Source organism: Bufo bufo, chromosome 10, assembly GCF_905171765.1.
Source record: "Bufo bufo chromosome 10, aBufBuf1.1, whole genome shotgun sequence".
NCBI classification, from domain to species: Eukaryota; Metazoa; Chordata; class Amphibia; order Anura; family Bufonidae; genus Bufo; species Bufo bufo.
In genome coordinates, this window is record NC_053398.1 from 95,593,986 (window position 1) to 95,605,079 (window position 11,094).

The following is an 11,094-nucleotide window of genomic DNA, read 5'->3' on the forward strand; positions in this document are numbered from 1 at the left end:
GCAAATTTTTTATTTATTTTTTGACCCAATTTTAGCAGGGTCATGAAGTACAATATGTGACGAAAAAACTATCTCAGAACAGCCTGGGTAAGTCAAAGCGTTTTAAAGTTATCAGCACTTAAAGTGACACTGGTCAGATTTGCAAAAAATGGCCAAGTCCTAAGGCCTCTTTCAGACGGGCGTTGCGGGAAAGTGTGCGGGTGCGTTGCGGGAACACCCGCTATTTTTCCGCGCGAGTGCAAAACACTGTAATGCGTTTTGCACTCGCGTGAGAAAAATCACGCATGTTTGGTACCAAACCCGAACTTCTTCACAGAAGATTCACTGTAGATTGCTATTATTTTCCCTTATAACCATGTTGTAAGGAAAAATAATACATTCTGAATACAGAATGCAAAGTAAAATAGCGCTGGAGGGGTTAAAAAAAAATTAAAAATTATTTAACTCGCCTTAGTCCACTTGATTAGGGATGAGTGAACCCGAACTGTATAGTTCGGGTTCGTACCGAATTTTGGGGTGTCTGTGACACGGACCCGAACATTTTCGTAAAAGTCTGGGTTCGGTGTTCGGCGCTTTCTTGGCGCTTTTTGAAAGGCTGCAAAGCAGCCAATCAACAAGCGTTATACTACTTGCCCCAAGAGGCCATCACAGCCTTGCCCACTATTGGCATGGCTGTGATTGGCCAGTGCAGCATGTGACCCAGCCTCTATATAAGCTTGGGTCACGTAGCGCTGCACGTCACTCTGCTGATTGAAGCATAGGGAGAGGTTGCTGCTGCGACGTTAGGGCAAGATTAGGCAGATTAACTCCTCCAAAAGACTTCATTCTGTGATCGATCTGCAGCTGTGGATCATTGAAGTGCTAATATCGACTTGCTCACTTTTTTGAGGCTGCCCAGAGCGTTTTTAGATCACTTTTTTTCTGGGGTGATCGGTGGCCATTCTGTGGCTTGTGGTGCGCCAGCACAAGCTATCACCAAGTGTATTTAATTCAATAGTGTGGTTATTTTGTGCTATATCCTACATCAGCTGCAGGCTGAGCCTGTGTCACTGAAGTGCATTTAACCATCAACAGTCTGGTTATTTTTTGGCCATATACTACATCTGGTGCAGGCTGAGCCTGTGTCACCGAAGTGCATTTAACCATCAACAGTCTGGTTATTTTTTGGCCATATACTACATCTGGTGCAGGCTGAGCCTGTGTCACCGAAGTGCATTTAACCATCAATAGTGTGGTTATTTTTTGGCCATATACTACATCAGGGGCAAGTTGAGCCTGTCACCCAGCGCCTAAAAAATAGACCTGACATTTCTATTCAACCAAATTTGTACTGTTTTAGCTGGTCAAGTTATTTGTAGTGACCGTAAAAGCACATTTTTAGTTCTGGGTTGAAAAACTATTCCCAAATTTGCCATTCTCAAAATAACTAGTTTCTGCTATATGAGGCCTACTTGAAATCTATCCCAAAAAGGATATCTTACATTGAAGGTGCTGATAGTGTCATTCAGAAAAACCTAAGACACACGCTACTGTGCAGATAGAAGTCTAATTCTGTGATTAAACCTATACCTGTCACACAGCGCCAAAAAAAACAGGCCTCACATTTCTATTAAACCAAATCTGTACTGTTTTAGCTGGTCAAGTTATTTGTAGTGACCGTAAAAGCACATTTTTTGTTCTGGGTTGAAAAACTATTCCCAAATTTGCCATTCTCAAAATTGTGGTGAACGGGAACAATGAGGAAAACATCTAATAAGGGACATGGTCGTGGTGGTGTTAGTGGACCCTCTGGTGCTGGGAGAGGACGTGGCCGTTCTGCCACAGCCACACGTCCTAGTGAACCAACTACCTCAGGTCCCAGTAGCCAGCAGAATTTACAGCGATATTTGGTGGGGCCCAATGCCGTTCTAAGGATGGTAAGGCCTGAGCAGGTACAGGCATTAGTCAATTAGGTGGCCGACAGTGGATCCAGCACGTTCACATTATCTCCCACCCAGTCTTCTGCAGAAAGCGCACAGATGGCGCATGAAAACCAAGCCCATCGGTCTGTCACATCACCCCCATGCATATCAGGGAAACTGTCTGAGCCTCAAGTTATGCAGCAGTCTCTTATGCTGTTTGAAGACTCTGCTGCCAGGGTTTCCCAAGGGCATCCACCTAGCCCTTCCCCAGGGGTGGAAGAGATAGAATGCACTAACGCACAACCACTTATGTTTTCCTGATGATGAGGACATGGGAATACCACCTCAGCACGTCTCTGATGATGACGAAACACAGGTGCCAACTGCTGCGTCTTTCTGCAGTGTGCAGACTGAACAGGAGGTCAGGGATCAAGACTGGGTGGAAGACGATGCAGGGGACGAGGAGGTCCTAGACCCCACATGCAATGAAGGTCGTGCCACTGACTTTCACAGTTCGGAGGAAGAGGCAGTGGTGAGACCGAGCCAACAGCGTAGCAAAAGAGGGAGCAGTGGGCAAAATCAGAACACCCGCCGCCAAGAGACTCCGCCTGCTACTGACCGCCGCCATCTGGGACCGAGCACCCCAAAGGCAGCTTCAAGGAGTTCTCTGGCATGGCACTTCTTCAAACAATGTGCTGACGACAAGACCCGAGTGGTTTTCACGCTGTGCCATCAGAGCCTGAAGCGAGGCATTAACGTTCTGAACCTTAGCACAACCTGCATGACCAGGCACCTGCATGCAAAGCATGAACTGCAGTGGAGTAAACACCTTAAAAACAAGGAAGTCACTAAGGCTCCCCCTGCTACCTCTTCTGCTGCTGCCGCCGCCTCGGCCTCTTCTGCTGCTGCCGCCGCCTCGGCCTCTTTTGCTGCTGCCGCCGCCTCGGCCTCTTCTGCTGCTGCTGTTGCCCCCTCGGCCTCCTCCTCCGCCTCTGGAGGAACGTTGGCACCTGCCGCCCAGCAAACATGGGATGTACCACCAACACCACCACCTGCGTCACCAAGCATCTCAACCATGTCACACGGCAGCGTTCAGCTCTCCATCTCACAAACATTTGAGAGAAAGCGTAAATTCCCACCTAGCCACCCTCGATCCCTGGCCCTGAATGCCAGCATTTCTAAACTACTGGCCTATGAAATGCTGTCATTTAGGCTGGTGGACACAGACAGCTTCAAACAGCTCATGTCGTTTGCTGTCCCACAGTATGTTGTTCCCAGCCGGCACTACTTCTCCAAGAGAGCCGTGCCTTCCCTGCACAACCAAGTGTCCGATAAAATCAAGTGTGCACTGCGCAACGCCATCTGTGGCAAGGTCCACCTAACCACAGATACGTGGACCAGTAAGCACGGCCAGGGACGCTATATCTCCCTAACTGCACACTGGGTAAATGTAGTGGCGGCTGGGCCCCAGGCGGAGAGCTGTTTGGCGCACGTCCTTCCGCCGCCAAGGATCGCAGGGCAACATTCTTTGCCTCCTGTCTCCTCCTCCTCCTACTCAGCTTCCTCCTCCTCTTCTTCCACCTGCTCATCCAGTCAGCCACACACCTTCACCACCAACTTCAGCACAGCCCGGGGTAAACGTCAGCACGCCGTTCTGAAACTCATATGTTTGGGGGACAGGCCCCACACCGCACAGGAGTTGTGGGGGGGTATAGAACAACAGACCGACGAGTGGTTGCTGCCGGTGAGCCTCAAGCCCGGCCTGGTGGTGTGCGATAATGGGCGAAATCTCGTTGCAGCTCTGGGACTAGCCAGTTTGACGCACATCCCTTGCCTGGCGCATGTGCTGAATTTGGTGGTGCAGAAGTTCATTCGCAACTACCCCGACATGTCAGAGCTGCTGCATAAAGTGCGGGCCGTCTGTTCGCGCTTCCGGCGTTCACACCCTGCCGCTGCTCGCCTGTCTGCGCTACAGCGTAACTTCGGCCTTCCCACTCACCGCCTCATATGCGACGTACCCACCAGGTGGAACTCCACCTTGCATATGCTGGACAGACTGCGCGAGCAGCAGCAGGCCATAGTGGAGTTTCAGCTGCAGCACGCACGGGTCGGTCGCACTGCGGATCAGCCCCACTTCACCACCAATGACTGGGCCTCCATGCGAGACCTGTGTGCCCTGTTGCGCTGTTTCGAGTACTCCACCAACATGGCCAGTGGCGATGACGCCGTTATCAGCGTTACAATACCACTTCTATGTCTCCTTGAGAAAACACTTAGGGCGATGATGGAAGAGGAGGTGGCCCAGGAGGAAGAGGGGTCATTTTTAGCACTTTCAGGCCAGTCTCTTCGAAGTGACTCAGAGGGAGATTTTTTGCAACACCAGAGGCCAGGTACAAATGTGGCCAGACAGGGCCCACTACTGGATGAGGAGGAGGTGGAGGAGGATAAGGATGAAGCATGTTCACAGCGGGGTGGCACCCAAAGCAGCTCGGGCCCATCACTGGTGCGTGGCTGGGGGGAAACACAGGACGATGACGATACGCCTCCCACAGAGGACAGCTTGTCCTTACCTCTGGGCAGCCTGGCACACATGAGCGACTACATGCTGCAGTGCCTGCGCAACGACAGCAGAGTTGCCCACATTTTAACGTGTGCGGACTACTGGGTTGCCACCCTGCTGGATCCCCGGTACAAAGACAATGTGCCCACCTTACTTCCTACACTGGAGCGTGATAGGAAGATGCGCGAGTACAAGCGCACGTTGGTAGACGCGCTACTGAGAGCATTCCCAAATGTCACAGGGGAACCAGTGAAAGCCCAAGGCGAAGGCAGAGGAGGAGCAAGAGGTCGCCAACGCAGCTGTGTCACGGCCAGCTCCTCTGAGGGCAGGGTTAGCATGGCAGAGATGTGGAAAAGTTTTGTCACCACGCCACAGCTAACTGCACCACCACCTGATACGGAACGTGTTAGCAGGAGGCAACATTTCACTAACATGGTGGAACAGTACCTGTGCACACCCCTCCACGTACTGACTGATGGTTCAGCCCCATTCAACTTCTGGGTCTCCAAATTGTCCACGTGGCCAGAGCTAGCCTTTTATGCCTTGGAGGTGCTGGCCTGCCCGGCGGCCAGCGTTTTGTCTGAACGTGTATTCAGCACGGCAGGGGGCGTCATTACAGACAAACGCAGCCGTCTGTCTACAGCCAATGTGGACAAGCTGACGTTCATAAAAATGAACCAGGCATGTATCCCACAGGACCTGTCCATCCCTTGTGCAGATTAGATATTAACTACCTCCACTTAACAATATATTATTCTACTCCAGGGCACTTCCTCATTCAATACTATTTTCATTTTACCATTATATTGCGGGGCAACCCAAAGTTGAGTGAACCTCTCCTCTGTCTGGGTGCCGGTGCCTAAATGTGTGACAGTGGCCTGTTCCAGTGGTGGGTGACGTGAAGCCTGATTCTCTGATATGACATGAAGACTGATTCTGCGCTGACATAAGGCCAGATTCTCTGTTACGGGTCCTCTCTCCTCTGCCTGGGTGCCTGGGCCTAAATATGTGACAGTGGCCTGTTCCAGTGGTGGGTGACGTGAAGCCTGATTCTCTGCTATGACATGAAGACAGATTCTGTGCTGACATAAGGCCAGATTCTCTGTTACGGGACCTCTCTCCTCTGCCTGGGTGCCGGGGCCTTAATGTGTGACAGTGGCCTGTTCCAGTTGTGGGTGACGTGAAGCCTGATTCTCTGCTATGACATGAAGACAGATTCTGTGCTGACATAAGGCCAGATTCTCTGTTACGGGACCTCTTTCCTCTGCCTGGGTGCCGGGGCCTAAATGTGTGACAGTGGCCTGTTCCAGTGGTGGGTGACGTGAAGCCTGATTCTCTGCTATGACATGAAGACAGATTCTGTGCTGACATAAGGCCAGATTCTCTGTTACGGGACCTCTCTGCTCTGCCTGGGTGCCTGGGCCTAAATGTGTGACAGTGGCCTGTTCCAGTGGTGGGTGACGTGAAGCCTGATTCTCTGCTATGACATGAAGACTGATTCTGCGCTGACATAAGGCCAGATTCTCTGTTACGGGACCTCTCTCCTCTGTCTGGGTGCCGGGGCCTAAATGTGTGACAGTGGCCTGTTCCAGTGGTGGGTGACGTGAAGCCTGATTCTCTGCTATGACATGAAGACTGATTCTGCGCTGACATAAGGCCTGATTCTCTGTTACGGGACCTCTCTCCTCTGTCTGGGTGCCTGGTCCTAAAAATGTGACAGTGGCCTGTTGATGCCTGATTCTCTGCTATGACATGAAGACTGATTCTGCGCTGACATAAGGCCAGATTCTCTGTTACGGGAAACTCTCTCCTCTGCCTGGGTGCCGGGGCCTTAATGTGTGACAGTGGCCTGTTCCAGTGGTGGGTGACGTGAAGCCTGATTCTCTGCTATGACATGAAGACTGATTCTGCGCTGACATAAGGCCAGATTCTCTGTTACGGGACCTCTCTCCTCTGCCTGGGTGCCTGGGCCTAAATGTGTGACAGTGGCCTGTTCCAGTAGTGGGTGACGTGAAGCCTGATTCTCTGCTATGACATGAAGACTGATTCTGCGCTGACATAAGGCCAGATTCTCTGTTACGGGACCTCTCTGCTCTGCCTGGGTGCCTGGGCCTAAATATGTGACAGTGGCCTGTTCCAGTGGTGGGTGACGTGAAGCCTGATTCTCTGCTATGACATGAAGACTGATTCTGCGCTGACATAAGGCCAGATTCTCTGTTACGGGACCTCTCTCCTCTGCCTGGGTGCCTGGGCCTAAATGTGTGACAGTGGCCTGTTCCAGTGGTGGCTGACGTGAAGCCTGATTCTCTGCTATGACATGAAGACTGATTCTGCGCTGACATAAGGCCAGATTCTCTGTTACGGGACCTCTCTCCTCTGCCTGGGTGCCTGGGCCTAAATGTGTGACAGTGGCCTGTTCCAGTGGTGGGTGACGTGAAGCCTGATTCTCTGCTATGACATGAAGACTGATTCTGCGCTGACATAAGGCCAGATTCTCTGTTACGGGACCTCTCTCCTCTGTCTGGGTGCCGGAGCCTAAATGTGTGACAGTGGCCTGTTCCAGTGGTGGGTGACGTGATGCCTGATTCTCTGCTATGAAATGAAGACTGATTCTGCGCTGACATACGGGCAGATTCTCTGTTACGGGACCTCTCTCCTCTGTCTGGGTGCCGGGGCCTAAATGTGTGACAGTGGCCTGTTCCAGTGGTGGGTGACGTGAAGCCTGATTCTCTGCTATGACATGAAGACTGATTCTGTGCTGACATAAGGCCAGATTCTCTGTTACGGAACCTCTCTCCTCTGTCTGGGTGCCGGAGCCTAAATGTGTGACAGTGGCCTGTTCCAGTGGTGGGTGACGTGATGCCTGATTCTCTGCTATGAAATGAAGACTGATTCTGCGCTGACATACGGGCAGATTCTCTGTTACGGGACCTCTCTCCTCTGTCTGGGTGCCGGGGCCTAAATGTGTGACAGTGGCCTGTTCCAGTGGTGGGTGACGTGAAGCCTGATTCTCTGCTATGACATGAAGACTGATTCTGTGCTGACATAAGGCCAGATTCTCTGTTACGGAACCTCTCTCCTCTGTCTGGGTGCCGGGGCCTAAATGTGTGACAGTGGCCTGTTTCAGTGGTGGGTGACGTGAAGCCTGATTCTCTGCTATGACATGAAGACTGATTCTGTGCTGACATGAAGCCAGATTCTCTGCTATGGCATGAAGAGACTGATTCTCTGCTAACATGAAGCCAGATTCTTTGCTATGGCATGAAGAGACTGATTCTCTGCTGACGTGAAGCCAGATTCTCTGCTATGGGACCTCTGTCCAATTGATATTGGTTAATTTTTATTTTTTTAATTTTTATTATAATTCATTTCTTTATCCACATTTGTTTGCAGGGGATTTACCTACATGTTGCTGCCTTTTGCAGCCCTCTAGCTCTTTCCTGGGCTGTTTTACAGCCTTTTTAGTGCCCAAAAGTTCGTGTCCCCATTGACTTCAATGGGGTTCGGGTTCGGGATGAAGTTTGGGTCGGGTTCGGATCCCGAACCGAACATTTCCGGGAAGTTCGGCCGAACTTCTCGAACCCCAACATCCAGGTGTTCGCTCAACTCTAGTCTTAATATATAAACTTTTGGAAAACGTATCCGCATGTAAAGCAGACGGGATGACCACTACACTATTAAGAGCTTTAAATTTAAAAGACGCAGCTATTGAAGCTTTTACTTTGGTCTTCACCTAGGACCTGCTTCATGTAAGTCTGATATAAAAACTATTTAGGGTTTTGCCATAAAACTGACTGTTTTTTCATCTTTATATATAAACTTTTGGAAAACAGATCCGCATTATTTTAGGTTTTGTGATTCTTTTTAAGATGCGTTTGGGAAAGTAAAAGGCTTCACTGGGGATTGAACCCAGGAGCTTCTGCGTGTAAAGCAGACGTGATGACCACTACACTATGAAACCAGAACAGCTAAAAAGCCCAATCGTCCTTTGAAAAAATTATGCCTGTCAAGGAGCATCTTAGATGTGAACAAAATTGTGCCTCCCCAATGGCAAATTCAACAATTTCTCTTGACTATATGAATCTTAAAGTGGAAACCAGTTAAGAGCTTTAAATTGAAAGGACGCAGCTATTGAAGCTTTTACTTTGGTCTTCACCTAGGACCTGCTTCATGTAAGTCTGATATAAAAACTATTTAGGGTTTTGCCATAAAACTGACTGTTTTTTCGTCTTAAAATATAAACTTTTGGAAAACGTATCTGCATTATTTTAGGTTTTGTGATTCTTTTTAAGATGCGTTTGGGAAAGTAAAAGGCTTCACTGGGGATTGAACCCAGGCGTTTCTGCGTGTAAAGCAGACGTGATGACCACTACACTATGAAACCTGAACTGCTAAATAGCGCAATCGTCCTTTGAAACAATATAATGCCTGTCAAGGAGCATCTTAAATGTGAAGAAAATTGTGCCTCCCCAATGGCAAATTCAACAATTTCTCTTGACTATATGAATCTTAAAGTGGAAACCAGTTAAGTTCTTTAAATTGAAAGGACGCAGCTATTGAAGCTTTTACTTTGGTCTTCACCTAGGACCTGCTTCATGTAAGTCTTATATAAAAACTATTTAGGGTTTTGCCATATAACTGACTGTTTTTTCGTCTTAATATATAAACTTTTGGAAAACGTATCCGCATTATTTTAGGTTATGTGATTCTTTTTAACCACCTCAGCCCCTATAGCTTAAACACCCTTAAAGACCAGGCCACTTTTTACACTTCTGACCTACCCTACTTTCACCTTTTATTGCTCGGTCATGCAACTTACCACCCAAATTTATTTTACCTCCTTTTCTTCTCACTAATAGAGCTTTCATTTGGTGGTATTTCATTGCTGCTGACATTTTTACTTTTTTTTGTTATTAATCGAAATTTAACTATTTTTTTGCAAAAAAATGACATTTTTCAATTTCAGTTGTAAAATTTCGCAAAAAAAACGACATCCATATATAAATTTTGCTCTAAATTTATTGTTCTACATGTCTTTGATAAAAAAAAAATGTTTGGGTAAAAAAAAAAAATGGTTTGGGTAAAAGTTATAGCGTTTACAAACTATGGTACAAAAATGTGAATTTCCGCTTTTTGAAGCAGCTCTGACTTTCTGAGCACCTGTCATGATTCCTGAGGTTCTACAATGCCCAGACAGTACAAACACCCCACAAATGACCCCATTTCGGAAAGTAGACACCCTAAGGTATTCGCTGATGGGCATAGTGAGTTCATAGAACTTTTTATTTTTTGTCACAAGTTAGTGGAAAATGATGATTTTTTTTTCTTACAAAGTCTCATATTCTACTAACTTGTGACAAAAAATAAAAACTTCTATGAACTCACTATGCCCATCAGCGAATACCTTGTGGTGTCTTCTTTCCAAAATGGGGTCACTTGTGGGGTAGTTATACTGCCCTGGCATTCTAGGGGCCCAAATATGTGGTAAGTAGTTTGAAATCAAAATGTGTAAAAAATGACCGGTGAAATCCGAAAGGTGCTCTTTGGAATGTGGGCCCCTTTGCCCACCTAGATTGCAAAAAAGTGCCACACATGTGGTATCGCCGTACTCAGGAGAAGTTGGGGAATGTGTTTTGGGGTGTCCTTTTACATATACCCATGCTGGGTGAGATAAATATCTTGTTCAAATGCCAACTTTGTATAAAAAAATGGGAAAAGTTGTCTTTTGCCAAGATATTTCTCTCACCCAGCATGGGTATATGTAAAATGACACCCCAAAACACATTGCCCAACTTCTCTTGAATACGGAGATACCACATGTGTGACACTTTTTTGCAGCCTAGGTGGGCAAAGGGGCCCATATTCCAAAGAGCACCTTTCGGATTTCACCGGTCATTTTTTACACATTTTGATTTCAAACTTCTTACCACACATTTGGGCCCCTAGAATGCCAGGGCAGTATAACTACCCCACAAGTGACCCCATTTTGGAAAGAAGACACCCCCAGGTATTTCGTGATGGGCATAGTGAGTTCATGGAAGTTTTTATTTTTTGTCACAAGTTAGTGGAATATGAGACTTTGTAAGGGAAAAAAAAAAATCATCATTTTCCGCTAACTTGTGACAAAAAATATAAAATTCTAGGAAGTCGCCATGCCCCTCACGGAATACCTTGGGGTGTCTTCTTTCCAAAATGGGGTCACTTGTGGGGTAGTTATACTGCCCTGGCATTTTCCAGGGGCCCTAATGTGTGGTAAGTAGGTAAATGACCTGTGAAATCCGAAAGTTGCTCTTTGGAATGTTGGCCCCTTTGCCCACCTAGGCTGCAAAAAAGTGTCACACATGTGGTATCGCTGTACTCAAGAGAAGTTGGGCAATGTGTTTTTGGGTGTCATTTTACATATACCCATGCTGGGTGAGATAAATATCTTGGTCAAATGCCAACTTTGTATAAAAAAAAGGGAAAAGTTGTCTTTTGCCAAGATATTTCTCTCACCCAGCATGGGTATATGTAAAATGACAGCCCAAAAAACATTCCCCAACTTCTCCTGAGTACAGCGATACCACATGTGTGACACTTTTTTGCAGCCTAGGTGCGCAAAGGGGCCCACATTCCAAAGAGCACCTTTCGGAT

At 47.7% G+C, this 11,094-nt stretch overlaps 2 non-coding genes across 2 annotated transcripts; both read right to left on the reverse strand.

The window, feature by feature from the left end:
- Positions 1-8,349: 8,349 nt before the first annotated feature.
- On the reverse strand, positions 8,350-8,422 carry TRNAV-UAC. Its single transcript has one exon. It is a non-coding gene; the product is annotated as a tRNA-Val (tRNA).
- A 350-nt stretch (positions 8,423-8,772) lies between these two features.
- Positions 8,773-8,845, reverse strand: TRNAV-UAC. Its single transcript has one exon. It is a non-coding gene; the product is annotated as a tRNA-Val (tRNA).
- Between the last annotated feature and the right edge of the window lie 2,249 nt (positions 8,846-11,094).